The sequence below is a fragment of the Hypanus sabinus genome, chromosome 12 (genome assembly GCF_030144855.1).
Source record: "Hypanus sabinus isolate sHypSab1 chromosome 12, sHypSab1.hap1, whole genome shotgun sequence".
NCBI lineage: Eukaryota > Metazoa > Chordata > Chondrichthyes > Myliobatiformes > Dasyatidae > Hypanus > Hypanus sabinus.
In genome coordinates this window covers 6,995,860-7,016,997 of record NC_082717.1, presented here as the reverse complement: position 1 = coordinate 7,016,997, position 21,138 = coordinate 6,995,860, and positions in this window count along the sequence as shown.

Here is a 21,138-nt window from a genome sequence, read left to right as displayed (position 1 = left end):
CAACTTACCAACCACTGAAGTAAGACTCACAGGTCTATAATTTCCTGGGCTATCTCTACTCCCTTCCTTGAATAAAGGAACAACATCCATAACCCTTGAATCTTCCGGAACCTCTCCTGTCCCCATTGATGATGAAAAGATTATCACCAGAGGATTAGCAATCTCCTCCCTCGTCTCCCACAGTAGCCTGGGGTACATCTCATCTGGTCATGGTGACTTATCCAACTTGATGCTTTCCAAAAGCTCCAGCACATCCTCCTTCTTAATATCTCTATGCTCAAGCTTTTCAATCTGCTGCAAGTCATCACTACAATCACCAAGATCCTTTTCCATAGTGAATATTGAAGTAAAGTATTCATTAAGTACCTCTGCTATTTCCTCCAGTTCCATGCACACTTTCCCACTGTCACACTTGATAGGTCCTATTCTTTCACGTCTTCTCCTCTTGCTCTTCACATACTTGTAGAATGCCTTGGGGTTTTCCTTAATCCTGCCGACAAGGCCTTTTCATGGCCCCTTCTGGCTCTCCTAGTTTTCTTTTTAAGTTCCTTCCTGGTAGCCTTATAATCTTTTAGATCTCTAACATTACCCAGCTCTCTGAACCTTTTGTAACTGTTCTTTTCTTCTTGACTAGATTTATTACCGCCTTTGTACACCACCTGTCCTGTACCCTACCATAACTTCCCTGAAACATACCCATACAGAACTCAACACAAATATCCCCTGAACATTTGCCGCAATTCTTCCGTACTTTTCCCTGAGAACATCTGTTCCCAATTTAAGCTTCCAATTTTCTGCCTGATAGCCTCATAATTCCACTTACTCCAATTTAATCGCTTCTCTAACTTGTCTGTTCTTATCTCTCTCCAATGCTATTGTAAAGGAGATAGAATTATGACCACTATCTCTAAAATGGTCTCCCACTGAGAGATCTAACATCTGACCAGGTTCATTTCCCAATACCACATAAAGTACAGCCTCTCTTCTTGTAGGCTTATTTTCATATTGTGTCAAGAAACCTTCCTGAACACACCTAACAAACTCCACCCCAACTGAACCTCTCGCTCTAGGGAGATGCCAATCGATATTTGGGAAGCTAAAATCTCCCATATAACCATGTAACAATTACAGCATGGAAACAGGCCATCCAGCCCTTTTAGTCCATGCCAAATGCTTACTCTCACCTAGTCCGACTGACCAGCACTCAGCCCATAAGCCTCCATTCCTTTCCTGTCCATATACCTATCCAATTTTATTCTAAATTACAATATCGAACCTACTTCTACCACTTCTACTGGAAGCTCGTTCCACACAGCTACCACTCTCTGAGTAAAGAAGTTCCCCCTTGTGTTACCCCTAAACTTTTGCCCCCTAACTCTCAGCTCATGTCCTCTTGTTTGAATCTCCCCTACTCTCAATGGAAAAAGTCTATTCACGTCAACTCTATCTATCCCCCTCATAATTTTAAATACCTCTATCAAGTCCCCCCTCAACCTTCTACGCTCCAAAGAATGAAGACCTAACTTGTTCAACCTTTCCCTGTAATTTAGGTGCTGAAACCCAGGTAACATTCTAGTAAATCTTCTCTGTACTCTCTCTATTTTGTTGACATCTTTCCTTTTTTTTGTAACTTATTTTTTATTGAAGTTCATCATTAAACAAACATTTCCATAAGATGTATTTCAGACACTGTACATATATATCATATAATCATATATATCACAAACCTCCACATAGTATTTATCTGAGGTATACACTTATAGAAAAGAGTGGAAAGAAAAAACAAGCAAAAGGAAAGAACTATGTACAAGTAGGGAGTGATCTTTTTTTTTTACAACAGATTCATTGATTTGTGAGAATAAAATCAGGCCTATGACGCATTATGTAGTTAAACCATTTTTCCCAGTATGAATCAAATTGTTCCAGCTTATGGTTAACAGATGCAGTTACCTTCTCCATTTTGTAAATGTCCATTGTAATTTCCATCCATGCATTTAAAGTTGGGCTCTCCTGTGATAACCATTTCCTAGTAAGAGTCTTTTTCCAGCCACCAACAGTATATTCATTAAATATTTATCTCTTTTCAACCATTCTTGAGGTATATACCGAAAATATATGATCTTACTCTCTAAGGGTATTTCACATTTAAAAATGTCTTGTAGGGCATTGTGTATCCCCCCCAATAGTTTTTGATAACAGGGCAGTCCCAGAAAATATGATAATGATTTGCATTTTGATTTCCACAGTTTCTCCAGCAAACAGGGAGGTTACTAGCATAATGGGATTCCCGAGAGGGTGTAGTAAAATATCTTATCAAGTTTTTCCATCCAAGCTCCTTCCATTTCTGAGAACTGGTACACTTCCATTGATATCTCCATATTGTTGTCCATTCTTCCTCAGATATAATTATCCCTTCTTCCTTCTCCCATTTTGTTTTAATGTATGAAGTCAAATGTGTTTTGATTTGACAACCCCTTATACATGCTTGAAATGATTCTACAACCATTATCTGAATTATATGCATTTCTAAAGAGCTCTATCAAGCATGTATTTGCCTTGGTTACATTTTAAAACGTCTTATTAACATATTGTCACATCTGTAAATACCGATAAAAACAGTTATCCACCACTACTCTCTGGCATCTCCCATCCAGCCACCGCTGAATCCATTTTACTACTTCAATATTAATACCTAACGATTGAGCCTTCCTAACTAACCTCCCATGTGGAACCTTGGCAAAGGTCTTACTGAAGTCCATATAGACAACATCCACTGCTTTACCCTCGTCAACTTTCCTAGTAACCTCTTCCAAAAATTCAATAAGGTTTGTCAAATATGACCTTCCACGCACAACTCCATGTTGATTGTTCCTAATCAGACCCTGTCTATCCAGATAATTATATATACCATCTCTAAGAATACTTTCTATTTATTTACCCAGCACTGACGTCAAACTTACAGGCCTATAATTGCTAGGCCTGTTTGGAACCCTTTTTAAACAATGGAACAACATGAGCAATACACCAATCCTCCGGCACCATCTCCGTTTCTAATGACAGTTGATATATTTCAGTCAGAGCCTTCTATTTCTACACTAACTTCCCTCAAGGTCCTAGGGAATATCCTGTCAGGATCTGGAGACTTATCCACTTTTAGATTCCTTAAAAGCGCAAGGGCTTCCTCGTCTTTAATCATCATAGTTTCCATAACTTCCTGACTAGTTTCCCTTACCTTACACAATTCAATAACCTTCTCCTTAGTGAATACCGAAGAAAAGAAATTGTTCAAAATCTCCCCCATCTCTTTTGGCTCCACACATGGCTGTCCACTCTGATTCTCTAATGGACCAATTTTGTCCCACACCATCCTTTTGCTATTAATATAACTGTAGAAACCCTTTGGATTTATTTTCATCTTACTTGCAAAAGCAACCTCGTATCTTCTTTTAGCTTTTCTAATTTCTTTCTTAAGATTCTTTTTACATTCTTTATATTCCTCGAGCACCTCATTTACTTCATGCTGCCTATACTTATTGTGGATATATCACTTTTTCCGAACCAGGTTTCCAATATCCCTTGAAAACTATTCCTCTCTCTAACATTTAACCTTTTCTTTAAACCTAACAAGTAACATAAAGATTCTGTATCCTCAAAATTTCAACTTTAAATGACCTCCATTTCTCTATTACATCCTTCCCATAAAATAAATTGTCCCAATCCACTCCTTCTAAATCCTTTCGCATCTCCTCAAAGTTAGTCTTTCTCCAGTCAAAAATCTCAACCCTGGGTCCGTCCTATCTTTCTCCATAATTATATTGAAACTAATGGCATTGTGATCACTGGACCCGAAGTGCTCCCCAACACATACCTCTGTCACCTGACCTATCTCATTCCCTAACAGGAGATCCAACACTGCCCCTTCTCTAGTTGGTATCTCTCTGTATTGCTGCAAAAAACTATCCTGCACACATTTTACAAACTCCAAACCATCCAGCCCTTTTACGGTATGGGCTTCCCAGTCTATGTGTGGAAAATTAAAATCTCCCACAATCACAACCCTGTGCTTACTACAAATATCTGCTATCTCCTTACAAATTAGCTCCTCCAATTCTCGCTCCCCATTAGGTGGTCTATAATACACCCCTATAAGTGTTAGTACACCTTTCCCATTCCTCAATTCCACTCAAATAGTCTCCCTAGATGAGCCCTCTAATCTATCCTGCCAGCGCACTGCTGTAATATTTTCTCTTACAGGCAATGTAACACCTCCCCCTCTTGCCCCTCAGATTCTATCACACCTGAAGCAACAAAATCCAGGAATATTTAGTTGCCAATCACTCCCCTCCTGCAACCATGTTTCACTAATAGCTACAACATTATATTTCCAGGTATCAATCCATGCTCTAAGCTCATCCACCTTCCTTACAATGCTCCTAGCATTAAAATAAATGCATTTAAGAATTTCTCCACCTCTTACTCTTTGTTTATCACAAACAGTACAAACAACTTTACTATCTTCTTTTTCTTCCTTCTCCCATACATCTGTTCCTACACTCTGGTTCCCCTCCCCCCTTATATCTAGTTTAAATCCACTGGAGCCTCTCTAGCAAACCTACCTGCAAGAATATTTCTCCCCCTCCAGTTTAGATGTAAACCATCCCACTGGAACAGGTCCCACCTTCCTTGGAAAACTGCCCAATTATCTATGAATCTGAAGCCTTACCTCCTGCACTATGTCTTCAGCCACATGTTGATCTGTGCTATCTTACTATTTCTAAACCCGCCTGCACATGGCACTGGTAGCAATCCTGAGATTGCTATCCTGGAGGTCCTGTCCTTTAAATTGGCACCTAGTTCCCTAAACTTACCTTTCAGGACCTCCTCACTCTTCCTACCCAAGTCATTGATTCCTACGTGGACCATGACATCCAGCTGCTCACCCTCCCTCTTGAGAATATTGCGTACCCGATCCAAGATATCGTGGACCCTGGCACCAGGGAGGAAATAGACGATCCAGGATTCTTGATCTCTTTCACAGAACCTCTTATGTGTCCCCCTAACTATTGAATCCCCTATCACTACTGCTCTCCTCTTTTCCCTCCTTCCCTTCTGAGCTGAGGGTCCAGTCTTGGTGCCAGAGACGCAACCACTGCAACTTGTCCCAGGTAGGTCATCCCCACCAACAGTATCCAAAACGGTATACTTATTATTGATGGGAACGGCCACAGGGGTGCTCTGCTCATTCTGTCTATTCCCCTTCCCTCTCCTGACAGTCACCCAGCTACCTGTCTCCTGACTCCTAGGGGTGACTATCTCCCTGTAACTCTTGTTTATTTCTGCCTCTGCCTCCCGAATGATCCGAAGTTCATCCAGCTCCAGATTAAAGGAACTTACCTGGCCTTACCTCACTGGGAGCAAGCTCGTCCTCAGCCTCTGCTTGCTGAAGCCTCTCGAGCCAAAACCTTCCTACTCTGTCTCCCGCTACTCCATCGCCTGCTCTGTTAATCTTCTCATTTTTTAAGCTGTCCCACTGCCTCACGGGCTGACTTTTGCTTGCACAGTCGTGCCCCCTCCAAACTGCTGAATAAACTTGCCCATCACAACTCTTATTATTACACCTTTCCAGGATCTGTTTCCCTATCTGTTCCTCGATATCCCTGTTACCAGTGACCGCCCAATAAAAAACACCCAGTATAGTTATTGACCCCTTCCTGTTCTTAACCTCCACCCACAGGGACTCCGTAGACAATCCCTCCATGACTTCCACATTTTCTGCAGCCGTGACACTATCTCTGATCAACAGTGCCACGCCCCACCTCTTTTGTCTCTCTCCCTGTCCTTTCTGAAGCATCTAAAACCCGGGACTTGAAATAACTATTCCTGTCCCTGAGCCATCCAATTCTCTGTAATGGCCACCATGTCATAGCTCCAAGTACTGAACCACGCTCTAAGCTCATCCATTTTGTTCACAATACTCCTTGTGCTAAAATAGACACATCTCAAACCATTCATCTGAGTGCATCCCTTCTCTATGACCTGTCTATCCTCCCTCACACACTGTCTAGAAGTTTCTCTGTTTGTGAGCCCAGTCTCTTCAGTTCTGTTCCCACCCCCCCAACAATTCTAGTTTCAGCTCTCACCAGCAGCCTTAGCAAACCTCCCCACCAGGATACTGGTTCCCCTGGGATTCAAGTGCAACCTGTCCTTTTTGTACAGGTTACACCTGCCCCAAAAGAGGTCCCGATGATGCAGAAATCTGAATCCCTGATGCTTGCTCTGATCCCTCAGCCAAGCATTTATCCTCCACCTCATTCTATTCCTAAACTCATTGTCACGTGGCACAGGCGGTAATCCCAAGATTACTACCTTTCCGCTCCTGCTTCTCAAATTCCTTCCTAACTCCCTGTAGTCTTTTTTCAGGACCTCTTCCCTTTTCCTACCTATGTCATTGGTACCAATATGTACCAAAACCTCTGGCTGTTCTGCCTCCCTCTGCAGGGTATCTTGGACGTGATCTGAAACATCCCGGACCCTGGCACCTGGGAGGCAAACCACCATCTGAGTTTCTTTCCTGTGTCCACAGAATCGCCTGTCTGAACCCCTGACTATAGAGTCCCCTATCACGACTGACTTCCTCTTCCTTTCCCTACCCTTCTGAGCCACAGGGCCATACTCTGCCGGAGGCACAGCCGCTGTTGCTTACCCCAGGAAGGCTGCCCCCCTCAACAATACTCAAACAGGAGTACTTATTGTCAAGGGGTACAGCCACAGGGGTACTCTCTAGTACTTGACTCTTCCCCTTCCCTCTCCTGACTGTGACCTACTTGTCTGTCTCCCATGGCCCCAGTGTGACCACCTGCCTATAACTCCTTTCTATCACCTCCTCGCTTTCCCTGACCAGATGAAGGTCATTGAGCTGCATCTCTAGTTCCCTAACGCAGTCCCTTAGGGGCTGCGGCTCGACACACCGGGTGCAGATATGAACGTCCTGGAGGCTGGGAGACTCCAGGACCTCCCACATCTGACACCGATCACAGAAAAACCAGCCTCACACACATACTACTTCCTTTCCACAATTAACACAGGTAGACCTACCTCGCCTCTTTACCGCCTAAGCTCATTGAGCCAAAGCCCTACCACACTGCTGCCTCTCACTCCACTGCCCACTGGATATGACTGGGCCATCGTATTCCAGCTGCTGCCTTACTGGGAAAGGGACCAGGAATCGTCCAGTCAGACTTACAGACTGAATATCAGGGATTAGACAGAAGTATGGATAGCAGCTGCTCCTGGTCCGACCATGTAAAGGAATCAAAGTACATTTATTATCAAAGAATGTATAAATTATACAACCTTGAGATTTGTTTGCTTACCGGCAGCCACAAAACAAGAAACCTGAAAGAACCCAATTTAAAAAAAAACAAGACCAATACCCAATGTACATTGAGAGAGGAAAAAAAGCACAAATCATGTGAACGAGAGCATTCCAAACCAAACTGAGTCCATAGTTCTGAATGCCAGAGCCTCAGTATCAGTTCATCACACGGCAGACATGAAGCATGAAGCAGTCACATAGCCTCAGCACCGTGGAGAGGAGTCAATGTCACATCCTGCCTTTTCAGTCTAAGTGGGCTGGCATTTAATTCAGCCAAACACCAGGCCCCCCCACCTCCCAGAATTAGGCCATCCTTGACCTTTCCAAATTGACACAGCACTTTGATCAATCCAACACCACTCGTCATTTAGGTGGACAGGCTGCAAAATTCCTCTGCACCAACACCTCTCTGCATCGCTCAATCCAACTCCACCTCAACTCCGGCTCCTTCTCAAAAATGTCTTGACTTTGCTTCTCCTCGAATGTGCAACGCTTGGACTTTGCAATGATCAACCCTGGAGTCAACCCTACCTTCTCTCACCTCTTCATTGTTTGTGGTGATAGTTTATCCCAATTTGGCACTGAAAAGAGTTATTAATGAAGCATTTAGTCATATTTGTTGCCTTATTAACCAGCAGTAAACAGTCACCCAACTTCAGTAGTGCCATCTTAACTATCTTAAACCAGAACCTAGCCATGAAGGCTCACCAGCACCTCTACATCCTCAAGCCTGGGTGTGAATATCACCAATAGTCTGTCCTGGACCAACCACATTGATGTCATGGCCAAGAAATTTCACAGGCACCTCTACTTCCTCAGGGAACAAAAGAAAATTGGCATTTTCTCATCAACCCTTACCAATTTTTATTGAGGCAATACAGATGCTGTGTGACAACTGCTCTTCCTGTAATGGATCAGTGTGGCAATTGCTCTTCCTGTAATGGATCAGTGTGACAATTGCTCTTCCTGTAATGGATCATTGTGACACCTGCTCTTCCTGTAATGGATCAGTGTGACAATTGCTCTTCCTGTAATGGATCAGTGTGATAACTGCTCTTCCTGTAATGGATCAGTGTGACAACTGTTCTTCCTGTAATGGATCAGTGTAGCAATTGCTCTTCCTGGAATGGATCAGTGTGACAATTGCTCTTCCTGTAATGGATCAGTGTGGCAATTGCTCTTCCTGTAATGGATCATTGTGACAATTGCTCTTCCTGTAATGGATCAGTGTGGCAACTGCTCTTCCTGTAATGGATCAGTGTGATGACTGCTCTTCCTGTAATGGATCAGTGTGACAATTGTTCTTCCTGTAATGGATCAGTGTGACAATTGCTCTTCCTGTAATGGATCATTGTGACACCTGCTCTTCCTGTAATGGATCATTGTGACAATTTCTCTTCCTGTAATGGATCAGTGTGACAACTGCTCTTCCTGTAATGGATCAGTGTGATAACTGCTCTTCCTGTAATAGATCATTGTGACAACTGCTCTTCCTGTAATGGATCAGTGTGACAACTGCTCTTCCTGTAATGGATCAGTGTGGCAATTGCTCTTTCTGTAATGGATCATTGTGACGACTGCTCTTCCTGTAATGGATCAGTGTGACAACTGCTCTTCCTGTAATGGATCAGTGTGGTGACTGTTTTGCCCATAATGGCTCAGTGTGTGGCAACTGCTCTTCCTGCCACGATTTGATGTGGTGACTGCTCTACCTGTGAGCATATTTGCTTGTTTATTTATTTACTTACTTTTTTATTATTTGCATGATTTGCCTTCTTTAGCATATTTGCTGTTTATCCTTCTGTGTGTAGTTTTTCATAATTTCTATTGTACTTCTTCATTTTCTTGTAAAAGCCTACTGTTACGTACACACAATGGTTTAAAGACCCAGCAGCAATAGAGCACACCTGGAGTCTGGTTTCGATGTTAAAACCCACTATTTATTAGTAACTACTTAATACAGTAACTTAAACCAGGTAAACCAAGAGTTAGCAGTGATATGCATATTTATTTGTGTAAATATAATTCCCAAACTTGTTCAAGCTTGGGGGGTAAGGTTTAAAGTCTTATGATGGTACTATAACAAAGTTCAGTTCAATGCACAGTGTTGGTGTGAGATATTTATAATCCTAATTGAAATTCATAATAAGAGAAGAAGAAGTAAACAGGTGCTGTTGGTCCTCGTCTCCAGACTCTGAAACCATTCTCGAGTTAGCCAATCATAGCTCATCACTTCAAGGGAACACTACCACCCAGGCAAGGGTAAACATACTGGTAGCCTCCACAGGGTCAGCCCTTCTACACACTGTGATAGCTACTAATCGATTCTCCTGATTGATCCTCAACCCACCCTTGTGGGCACACGGAAATTCTATCCAGTGACTCTTTGTCACTGGTGTCCTTCCACAGTCAATTCCAGCTGCGACTCTGACTGTATGTCTGTGTGAGAGTCATCTGACCTTGCTTAAATAAACATGTTGTGAAGCAACTTTAAACAGTGATTGTCCATCCAAATAACTCCACGTCTCTCTTCTCCATAGCAACCTAGAAGAGGGCAGCTGTTCTGTAGTCAATTTCTCGCTCATTCTTTTAAAGGCACAGTCCATAGCCATCACACCTCCCTCCGAAAGAGAAAATTTTGATCAAGGAGCAATATTTTAACTGTAAATTACAGAGTTTGAAGTAAAACATATGTGATTATCATGTAGCACATTACAGAAGCATATACAAACTTTAACTTAACACCTGGATAAACAATCTACGATTATATTATTGGTACCTTTTACATGTTTTATTACCATGTCATATTCCTGCAAAATCAGACTCCAGTTTAGCAACCTTCTATTCTTGTCCTTTATCTTACTCAGAAACACTAACTGATTATGATCAGTGTAAACCATAAGTGGTTTCTGTGTGGGGGAAAGGTAGACATCAAAATGTTAAAAGGCCAAAATGAGTGACAATGACTCTTTCTCGATAGTGGAATAATTCTTCTGATGTTCATTAAATTTCCTTGAATATTCCAGAACATAACTCAACAAGCAAACATGCACCTTCTCATCGGACCACTGTTACCTCAGAAAGTTCAAGGAGCCCCTTACCCTACAATCGAATATGAGTTCAAATGGGCTATGCCCTAAAGATTCATGTACTGAGTCTCTTACAACAAATAAGATCAAATGCACCCGCTCATCCCAGTCTTTCTTATGTTCAACACAGTATGTCTTAATCATTGTCTTAAGGGTAGAATGAAATCGCTCCAAAGCTCCTTGGGATTCTGGGTGATATGCAGATGATGTAATTTGTTTAGCTCCCAGTTCATAAACTATCTGCCGGAATACTCCTGATGTAAAATTACTGCCTTGGTCAGATTGAATCACTTTGGGGAGACCAACCAAAGTAATAATACTAATGAGGGCTTTCACCAGTTTCACTCTTAATATTCATGAGAGGGATCACTTCGGGGAACCTAGATGCAGTGCACATAATGGTTAACAAATATTGATGGCCAGCTGCAGTTTTTGGCAATGGGCCAACACAATCCACTATGATTCTGGAGAAAGGTCCTCCAAAAGCAGGTATTGGCCGAAGTGGAGCCACTGGGATGGCATGGTTAGGTTTACCAACAACTTGACAAGTGCGACAGGTCCCGCAAAAGGTCACATCTTTCCTTAAATTAGGCCAGTAAATTTCCTTCATAATCCTGTTCACAATCTTATTCACTCCAAAATGTCCACCTAAAGGCATACTTTGGACCTGTAAACTTTTGGGACCACAACTTGGTGTACAATTGCCCAGTCCTCACTCACAGGCACATTAAATGGTCTCCACTTCTTCATTAACACTGCGCCCTTATCATAATAACCTACTGGCACATTCTGAATCTCATCCTCTGAGAGAGCTGTTTCTTTTAAAGCTTCAATCTCAGGATCTCGGTTCTGCTCCACTATAAATTCCTTCCTGGACAAATATAAACCTTTCTCATCAGACTTACTACCTACATCCTGTTGAAACATAGAGGGTAGTAAAGTCTCTGTTAAATCATCATAACTTGAACCCCAATTTTGGCTATCATGGGCATCAGAATCAAACTGCCAGAATTGTCTGTGTTGGCAGACCTTTTAGTCATACTTCGGGTTACTGCGCAGTTGGGATAAATATCAGAATCTGTGTATGGATCGTCAGTAGCAGGCTTGCTTGTTAGCTGCACTGCTGGATAAACTTCACCACCTGAAAGGTCATTGCCCAACTGCAAAGAAACATTCTTCAGCAGTAATTCAGGTTGTACCCCTATCTTAACCTGTACTGATACCAATCTGGACTCCAAAATCACCTCATGCAGAGGCACGGAAACAGTCCCCTTCCCAATACCTCTAACAATATTGACTTCACCAGTTTTTGTCTCATCACCAAACTCCATAACACTGTCCAATATTAGGGACTGAGAAGCCCCAGTATCTCGATAGATCCTCACTGGGACCCCAGTTGACCCCTCCTTTGTGGACACAAACCTTTCTGATATGAAATGGTCGAATCCCTCTTTAACTTGGTCAGACCCCTCCGTCCTTAGTGGTGCTTCAATAGGCTAAACACAGGCATTCAGGACTGCCTCCTTTTCCTTTCTCTTCTTCAGAATGGAACAATTAGTCATCTTATGACCAGGCTTCTTACAAAAGTAACAAGTAAGACTGGAAGATTTCTCCCTTGACTGCTTCCCTTTGTCCTTGTCCCTGATTTAATTTCCAATTTACCCTGTGGGTTTTCCCTGCTACTCCCTTGGAAGCTCTTGTTCGGGGTAAACCTAACCTCGTGGGTTAAAGCATACTCATCTGCTAATCTGGCAGACTCCTGCAAAGTGGTAGCATCCTTTTCATCTAAATATGACTTTATCTCATCAGGGACACACCTTTTGAATTCTTCAATCAAAACCAACTCTTCCAAGCTGTTAAAATAATCATTTATGTTTTTAGATGTGCACCACTGATCAAAATACACAAACTTCTTTTAAGCAAATTCCACATAAGTTTGGTTCATAGATTTCTTCAAATTTCAAAACCTTTGTCTGTAAGCTTCCAGAACCAGCTCATAACCTTTAACCACTGCCCATTTCACAACATCATAATCAGCTGCATCTTCAAGTGATAGGGCCGAATAAGCTTGTTGGGCTTTGCCCTTAAATACACTTTGTAACAAAACAAGCCAGTTGTCTTTTGGCCACTTTCGATTCTGAGCCACTTCTTCCAAAATGCAGGAAGTATTTATCAACTTAAGCTTCATTAAATGGAGGTACCAACTTAACTTCTAACACTAGACCTCCTTGCTTCAATCTCTCTATCTTTTCCAGCTCAAACCACCTCTGTCTTTCTGCTTCTGCCCTCAGTTTTGTCCACTCCCTCAGCCCCTAACTTCAGTTGTTGCAACATTATTTGTTCCAACTGTAACTACTGCTCAGAGTTAACTGGTTTACTTTCAGGAACAATTCTAACTCTGCCACTTTAAACACATCTGTAGATACATAGAGCTCAGCTATTATCTTCTGAATCTGTGCCCTTCTCATTGCTGATTTCACCTTAGTAAGTTTTAACTTTTTAGCAATACTCAACAACTCAAACCTTCTGGTGTCCTCTAATGCCTCAGAAGTTGGCACTTCCATAAATTTATCAAGTTCTATTGCCTCTGATTTTCCCACAGAAATAAATCAAAAGGGATTTCCCAATCAAATTGGTATTTGATCAATCTATAAGCCCCCAATTCTTTTCATATCCCCGATGAGCCCCCAATTATGTTACATATACGCAACGGTTTAAAGACCCAGCAGCAATAGAGCACCCTAGAGTCTGGTTTCGATGTTATAAAGCACTATTTATTAGTGACTACTTAATACAGTAACTTAAAACAGGTAAACAAAAAGTTAACAGTGTTATGCATATATATGTGTGTAAATATAATTTCCAAACTCGTTCAAGCTCGGGGGCCAGGTTTAAAGTCTTACGATGGTACTATAAGAAGGTTTATTTCAATACACAAAGTTGGTGTGAGATATTTGTAATCCAAAATGAAATCCATGATAGGAGAAGAACAAGTAAGCAGGTACCATTGGTTCTCTGTTGCCGGCCTCCGAAACCACTCTCGAGTTCGCCAAACGTAGCTTATCACAAAGGGTACCATCTTCAAGGGAAAACTACCACCCAGGCAAGGGTAAACACACCGGTAGCCTCCGCAGGGTCAGCCCTTCTACACACTGTGATAGCTACTGATAGATTCTCCTGATTGATCCTCAACTCACCCTTGTGGGAACTCAGAAGTTCTATCCAGTGACTCTTTGTCACAGGTGTCCTTCCATGGTCATTTCCAGCTGCGAATATGACTGTGTGTCTGTGTGAAAGTCATCTGACCTTGCTTAAATAAGCATGCTGTGAAGCAATTATAAACATCAATAGTCCATCAAATATCTCCACCTCTCTCTTCTCCATAGTAAGCTAGAAGCAGGCAGGAGCTCTGTAGTCAATTTCTGTCTCTCTCTCTCTTAAAGGCACAGTCCATATCCATCACACTACATGAACAAAAATCTCAAGGTAGAATATGGTGACATATTTGTACTTTGATAAGAAAAACACTTTGACTTTGACTTTAACTATCTCTGGAAAACAATCTCACATGCAAAGTAACATCCCGGACCAAACTGGAATCACTGAAGGATGCTTGACAGATTAGCAGGAGTTGAATGCTGTCAGTTCTAACAAAGTAAAACCATTTGTACATGCCTGGTTCATATTGTTACTGTTATGCTGTATGTATTTCATTTAGCTGCTCTGTAAGAGCAGTCAGTTCTGTTTTCAGCTTGTTTGAGTTACTGTTGAAGATAAGAGATGAGGAGAAATCGGTGCCATCCAATTAAGATGATTGAATTAAGGTAAGGTTTCTCTGGTGAGGGATACTAATGGGTTGGAGATTTTGTTTGAGGGGAGATGAAGAGGAAAGATGCAGGACAGAAGATGTGGTAGAATATGACCCAGAACATGATCATGATGTGACAGAGCCAGGGTCAAGATCGATTGAGGATTGGTAACTATGGAGAAACTTTAAGCTTAAACTTGTGTACATTTGACTGTTTCATTAAAACGGGCCCTTTTCCTTTTTTTTTGTTCTTTCCTTTACTAAACCTTTAGTCAAATTAAATTTATAAATCTTTTAATCACTGTGAGGAAGTGCTTTCAGAGGTCAGGTGATGAAATGTATCAGCTCATACTTGGGAAGTGACTCAGATCAACTCCAATTTGCCAACTTACAAAATAGTTAACAGCACCTGTAGTGGCATCCACACTGGACTTCAAGGTGAGTTGTCCCTGGTCTGAACCCAGCTGTTCCTTGCACATTATCCATCCATACTGGGTTGAACATTGAGCTAGCAACTCAACCTCATGAAAAACAAATGTTAAAGAAATGGTCTGGCTGCTGCCCAATATGCCATGGGGCACAGAAAGACACACCAGCTACAGATGCCAATCAACTCACTTTTCGAGAACTCTTTGTCTCATATTCTTGATGCCTATTGCTCAAGTTATTTTTATTGTTATTTCTTTCTTTTGTATTTGCACAGATTGTTGTCTTTTGCACATCGCTTGTTTGTCCATCCTGTTGGATGTGGTCTTTCATTGATTAGATTATGGTTCTTGGATTTACTGAGTATACGCACAGGAATATGAATTCCAGGGCTTTATATAGTGAGATATATGTACTTTGATAATAAAATTACTTTGAACAAAGTTGCCATGCAAGTTGATATGGCTGCTAATAAGCTATATGGTGTGTTGGCCTTCATTAGTCAGAGGATTGAGTTCAAGAGACGTGAAGCAATGTTGCAACTCTATAAAATCCACCTGGAATATTGTGTTCTGTTCTGAATACCTCACTGTAGGAAGGATGTGGAAGCTTTAGAGAAGGTGCAGAGGAGATTTACCAGAATCCTGTCTGCATTAGTAAGCATGTCTTATAAGGATATAGTCCACAAGCTTGAGCTTTTCTCTTTGGAGTGAAGGAGGTTGAGAAGTTACATTGTAGAGATGATAAGAGGCATAGATTGAGTGGTCAGCAAGGAACTTTTCCCCAGGGTGGAAGTGGCTCAATTTTATGGGGGCATAATTTTAAGGTGATTAGAGAAAGTATGTGGGGGTGAGGCCAGAAGTAGGTTTTTATCACACAGAATGGTGAGTGTGTGGAATTTCTATGGGTGGTGGTAGAGGCAGATACATTAGGGACATTTAAGAAACTCTTAGATAGGCACATGGATGAAAGAAAAATGTAAGACTATGGGGGAGAGAACCGGTTTTGTTATCATTAACATGTGTCATGACATTTCTTATTTATGCAGCAGCAGCAGTGCAGTGCAATAATAAAATATATTGTATATTATAACAAGAAATATATTCTGTATGGAAATCACAAATACTGTGAATAGTGTACAATTGTGAGGTCGTGTTCATGGTTTCAGTGTCTGTTCCTAAAATGTTGACTGTGTGGCTTCAGGCCCCCGTAAGTTGTCTCTAATGGCAGTAATGAGAAGAGCATGTCCTGTGAGTTGGGGTCCTTAATGATGGATGCCACCTTTTTGATGCATCACCATTTAAAGATGTCCTTGTTCAAGGGAAGGGCTGTGCCCACGATGAAGCAAGTTGTAACTTCTATAAAGAAAGAAGTAGAACATTGAATACAGAAGAGTACAGCACAAGAACAGCTCTGGAAAGAGTTCCTCATTCTCAATTGACTGTGAACTCAGGGATAAAGTGATGTCCAAAAGACTTAGAGCTCAGAACATTGTCATCTTGAGTCAGTTTTGACCAAAGCAAGGATTCACAGAGCTGCAAGGTTACTTCCTTATTCTGATTCATAATGCCTAACCAATGAATGCAGACAGGCCACTCACCTTTTTTCCCATACAGTCTTTTAGATCATACAATATGGAGCACTACAACACGGAACAGACCCTTTGGCCCATGATGTTTTGCTGACCTTTTAATCTCCCCTCCTCATGACTACCTTCAGCAAGGAAGTACAGGAGCCTGAAGACACACACTTATCATTTCAGGAACATCTTCCCCTCCAGCATCAGATTTCTGAATGGACAGTGAACCCATGAAGATTTTTTCAGTAGTTTTCCTCTCTCTTTTAGCATTACTTATTTAATTTATTTTTTAGATATACTTCTTATTGTAATTTATAGATTGTGCGGCCAGTGACATTAGATTTGATTCTGATTCAGTTCCTTGGCTCCTTCAAACTTTGCTTTTCGAGAGATATTGAGACCTTGGTTAAGAAGATAGAGGTGCATAGCAGGTAGAGAGCACATGGAACTAACAACGTACTTGAGGAGTATAAGAAATGGTAGAGAACACTTAAGAGGGAAATCAGCAGGGCTGAGAGAAGGCATGAGGTTGCTCTTACAGACAAGGTGAAGGAGAATCCCAAGAGCTTCTACAGAAATATTAAGAGCAAAAGGATAGCAAGGGACAAAATTGGTCCGCTTGAAGATCAGAATGATCATCTATGCACAGAGCAGAAAGTGATGAGGTATATATCTAAAATATATTTTTTTGCATCTGCATTTTACTCAGGAGACAGATACAGAGTCTATGGACTTCCATTCCTACAACTATTCTCACAAGCACCATTGAGAGTGTCCTGTTTGGCTTCATGCACCCTGATAGGGCACAGCCCAGTTCAGGAGGATCCTTGCTAAGGTAAACCCATTCAAATCTGTGGGGCCAAACAACATGCCTGGTCAGTTACTGAGCGATTGTGTGACCCAGTAAAGGGGGTCTTAATGGATGTCTTTAATATCTTTCTGAAACTATTCACTGTCCCTGCAGGCTTCAAGGCATTCTGGTGTTCAAGAGGGTGAGGATAATTAGTTTAACTGATTATTGCCCTGTGGCACTGACTCCAACTAACATGAAGTGCTTTGAGTGGCTGGTAATAAATCGTATAAAATCCCACCTTCCAGCTATAGGACCCTATATAGTTTGCCTCAATCTGGATTCTTGATGATAAGACCATAAAACTTAGGAGCAGAATTAGGCCATTCCACCCTTCAAGTCAGCTCTGCCATTATGTCATGGTTGATCCCAGATCCCACTCAACCCATACACCTGCCTTCTCACCATTATCTTTTGATGCCCTGACTGATCAGGAAATGATCAACTTCGGCCTTATATATACCCATGGACTTGGCCTCCACCACAATCTGTGGTATAGCATTCCACAGATTTACTACTCTCTGGCTAAAAGAAATCCTGCTTACCTCTGTTCTAAAGGGTCGCCCCTCAATTTTGAGGCTGTGCTCTCTAGTTCTGGACTCCGTCACCAGAAGCATTGCTAAGGATTCCCCCACCACCCATCCCACAATTTCTTTGACCCACTGCCATCAAGAAGGAAGGAGTATCAGGACTCGGACTGCCAGACTAGGTAACAGCTTCTTCCCTCAGGCTGTGAGATTAATGAATACCCTGCCACCACCAAGGTCTCGTAACTAGGACAGCGAGCTGTTTACTGTTTACCGGTGCTGTGCACTTCATGCATTTTTGAATTATATTTATTGACTTGCTTATGGTACTATTTTGTTTTTTGTGCTGTGTGTGATGTATGCTTTGTGGGTGCACTGTGGTCCAGAGGAATGGTGTTTCATTGGATTTGTATATGTAGTCAGATGACAAGCAAATGTGAACTGTTTGCTGTCTTTAGAAAATTAGGTTGGATAAATCCCCAGGGCCTGACAAGGGGTTCCCTCGGACCTTTGTGGGAGACTAGTGCGGAAGTTGCAGAGCTCTTCCAGTAAGGGTGCTGGTGACTAGTGGTGTTCCACAGGGCTCTGCGTTGGGATCAGTTATTTTTACCGTACATGTTAATGATTTGGATGATGGAATTAATGGTTTTATTGCAAAGTTTTCAGACAATATGGAAGTTGGTGAAGGGGAAGGTAGTTTTGAGGAAGTAGAAAGGCTACAAAAGGACTTAGACAGATGAGGGGAATGGCAAGGAAGTGGCAGATGGAATACAGTGTCTGGAGGTGTATGGTCATGAACTTTGACAGAAGAAATGAAAGGGTTGACTGTTTTCTAAATGACAAGAAAATACTAAAAACTGAGGTGCAAAGGGGCCTGGGAGTGCTCGTGCAGGATTCTCAAAAGGTTAATTTACAAGTTGAGTCTGTGCCGAGGAAGGCAAATGCAAGGTTAGCATTCAAGAGGACTAGTATATAAAAGCAAGGATGTAATGTTGAGACTTTTCAAAGCACTGGTGAAGCTTCATTTGCAGAATTGTGCACAGTTTTGTGTCCCTTATCTTAGAAAGGGTGTGCTGAAACTGGAGAGCATTCAAAGAAGGTTCACGAAAATGATTCCAGGATTGAATGGCTTGTCATATGAAGAGTGTTTGATGGCTCTGGGCCTGTACGCACTGGAATTCAGAAGAATGAGGAGGTGACCTCATTGAAACCTGTCAGATGTTGAAAGCCCTCCATAGATTGGATGTAGAAGAGAATGTTTCCAATGGTGGACAGTCTAAGACCAGAAGACACAGCCTCAGAATCGAGTGGCATCCTTTCAAGATGGACATGAGGAAGAAATACTTTAGCCAGAGAGAGGTAAATCTGTGTAATCACTGCCACAGGCAGCTGAGGAGGCTGAGTCTGTATGTATATTTAAGGCAGAGGTTGATAGATTCCTGATTGGTCAGGGCATGAATGGATACAGGGGAGAAGGCAGGAGATTGGAGCTGAGAGGAAAAATGGATCAGCCAACTCAATGGGCCAAATGGCCTAATTCTGCTCCTATATCTTGTGGTCTTATTGTCTTGGACTGGAGGATAGCTAATGTCGTTCCATTGTTTAAGAAAGGCTCTGAGAACAAGCTTGTGAGCCTGAAATCAGTTGTGGGTAAGTTATTGAAGGTATTCTAAGGGACTGGATATATAAGCCTTGGATAGACAGGGACTGGAGATATAAGCCTTGGATAGACAGGGACGGATTAGGGATAATCAACATGGCTTTGTGTGTGGTACCTTATGTCTAATCAATCTTGAGCTTTTCAAGAAAGTTGTCAGGAAAGTGGATGAAGGCAAAGCAGTGGATGCTACCTACATTGACTTTGGCAAGGCCTTTGATAAGATCCCTCAAGGCAGACCGGTCAATAATAGCAAACATGATAAGGTATTAAATTGGATTAGATATTAACTTTCCAGGAAAAGCCACAGAGGGGCAATAAATGGCTGCCTCTCTAAATGGAGGCCTACGACTAGTGGTGTGCTGCAAGGGTTCGTGCTGGATCTGATATTGTATGTTATCCACATCAATGATTTGGATGATAATGTAGCAAATTGGATGTTCAATTTTACAGATGATGCCAAGTTCGGACAGCAGGGAAGAGTATCAAAGCTTATGAAAGGGAATCTGGACTGGCTGGAAAAAACTGGCTGAAAAACAGCAGATGGAACTTAATGCAGACAAATGTGAGGTGTTGCTGTTTAGGAGGACAAGCCAGCGTATGACTTATAGTGGGTATTAGAGCTCTGAGGAGTGCGGTTGAACAAAGAGGCATCACAGCTAGATAGGAACATAAAGAGAGCTGTTAGCAGTTGGCCTTCATATATCAACATATTGAGTACAGGAGTTGGGTGTTATGTACTGTGCAAACGTCTTAGGCACATATACATAGCTAAGATGCATAATACTTTTGCACTGTACTGTAGTCATTTTGTGTATTGCATACACCTTTATTCCTTCTACCGAAGTGCATGACCATACATTTCCTTAGTTTGACTTGATGGCCCAAAGGGCCTGTTTCTGTGTTATTGTGCTCTGAGTCTCAGGAACCAAGGTGAGTCTGGAAATGTATTCATGAATTAGCAGCAGGAGGAGTCCACTTGGTCCATCCACCCTGACCCAGCATTCGGTAAAGTCACGGTTGATCTGATGGTGACCATAGCTTCCCCTTTCCATTTATTGCTGGCTTGTCCACAGATATCAGGCTCGTGTTAATTACTCTGAGTGTAGGTGGTGTCAAAGAAACTGGGTGCTCAATTATCAGTATAAACTCGGTGGGCCAAAAGTCACTTCCTGCACTGAACGACTTTCTGACTCGACTTTTACAGATGATCCCCGTGGCAATCAATCCTGACCTTTCTCCATCAGCGATGTTCCCTTTGTCTTAGCCGTGCCTCCTAACTCTTCAACTTAACACCAACTTACCTTCTCTCTTTCCTCATTCTGAGAAAGGGCTCTGAACAAGGAACATTAAACTGCCTTCCCTCTCCACAGACGCTGCCTGACTTGCTGAATATTTCCAGCAGTTCCCGTTTTAAATCACATATTGGAGACCCTGTGTTGGCTGGGGAATGACCACTGATATTGTGTCCTGGCTGCCTATGTAATACGAAAGCTAGGGCAGTCTGATATGGACAGCAAGCTGTTGCCTATGTAACAAGCTCCCCTCTCCACGCAGCTAATGAATCCAAAGGAACAGCAGAGACCGATACAGTTTGGCACCAGCAGTGTCACAGGAGTTGCCAGTCAGCATTGACCTGCCTTGGGGAATCCAGCTCCAGGTTTCCCCCTTGGGGTTCACTCCCAAAGCCTTTGCTATGAGTGGGTGTAACCACAAGACAGTGGAGGCTCGAGATCAGTTTTCCTTCTCAGAGATGATTTGGCAACCATGGATGACGAGCCCCATCTGCCTGACGTGTCTGGTTTTAAGGCGCCAATAAACAGTTCT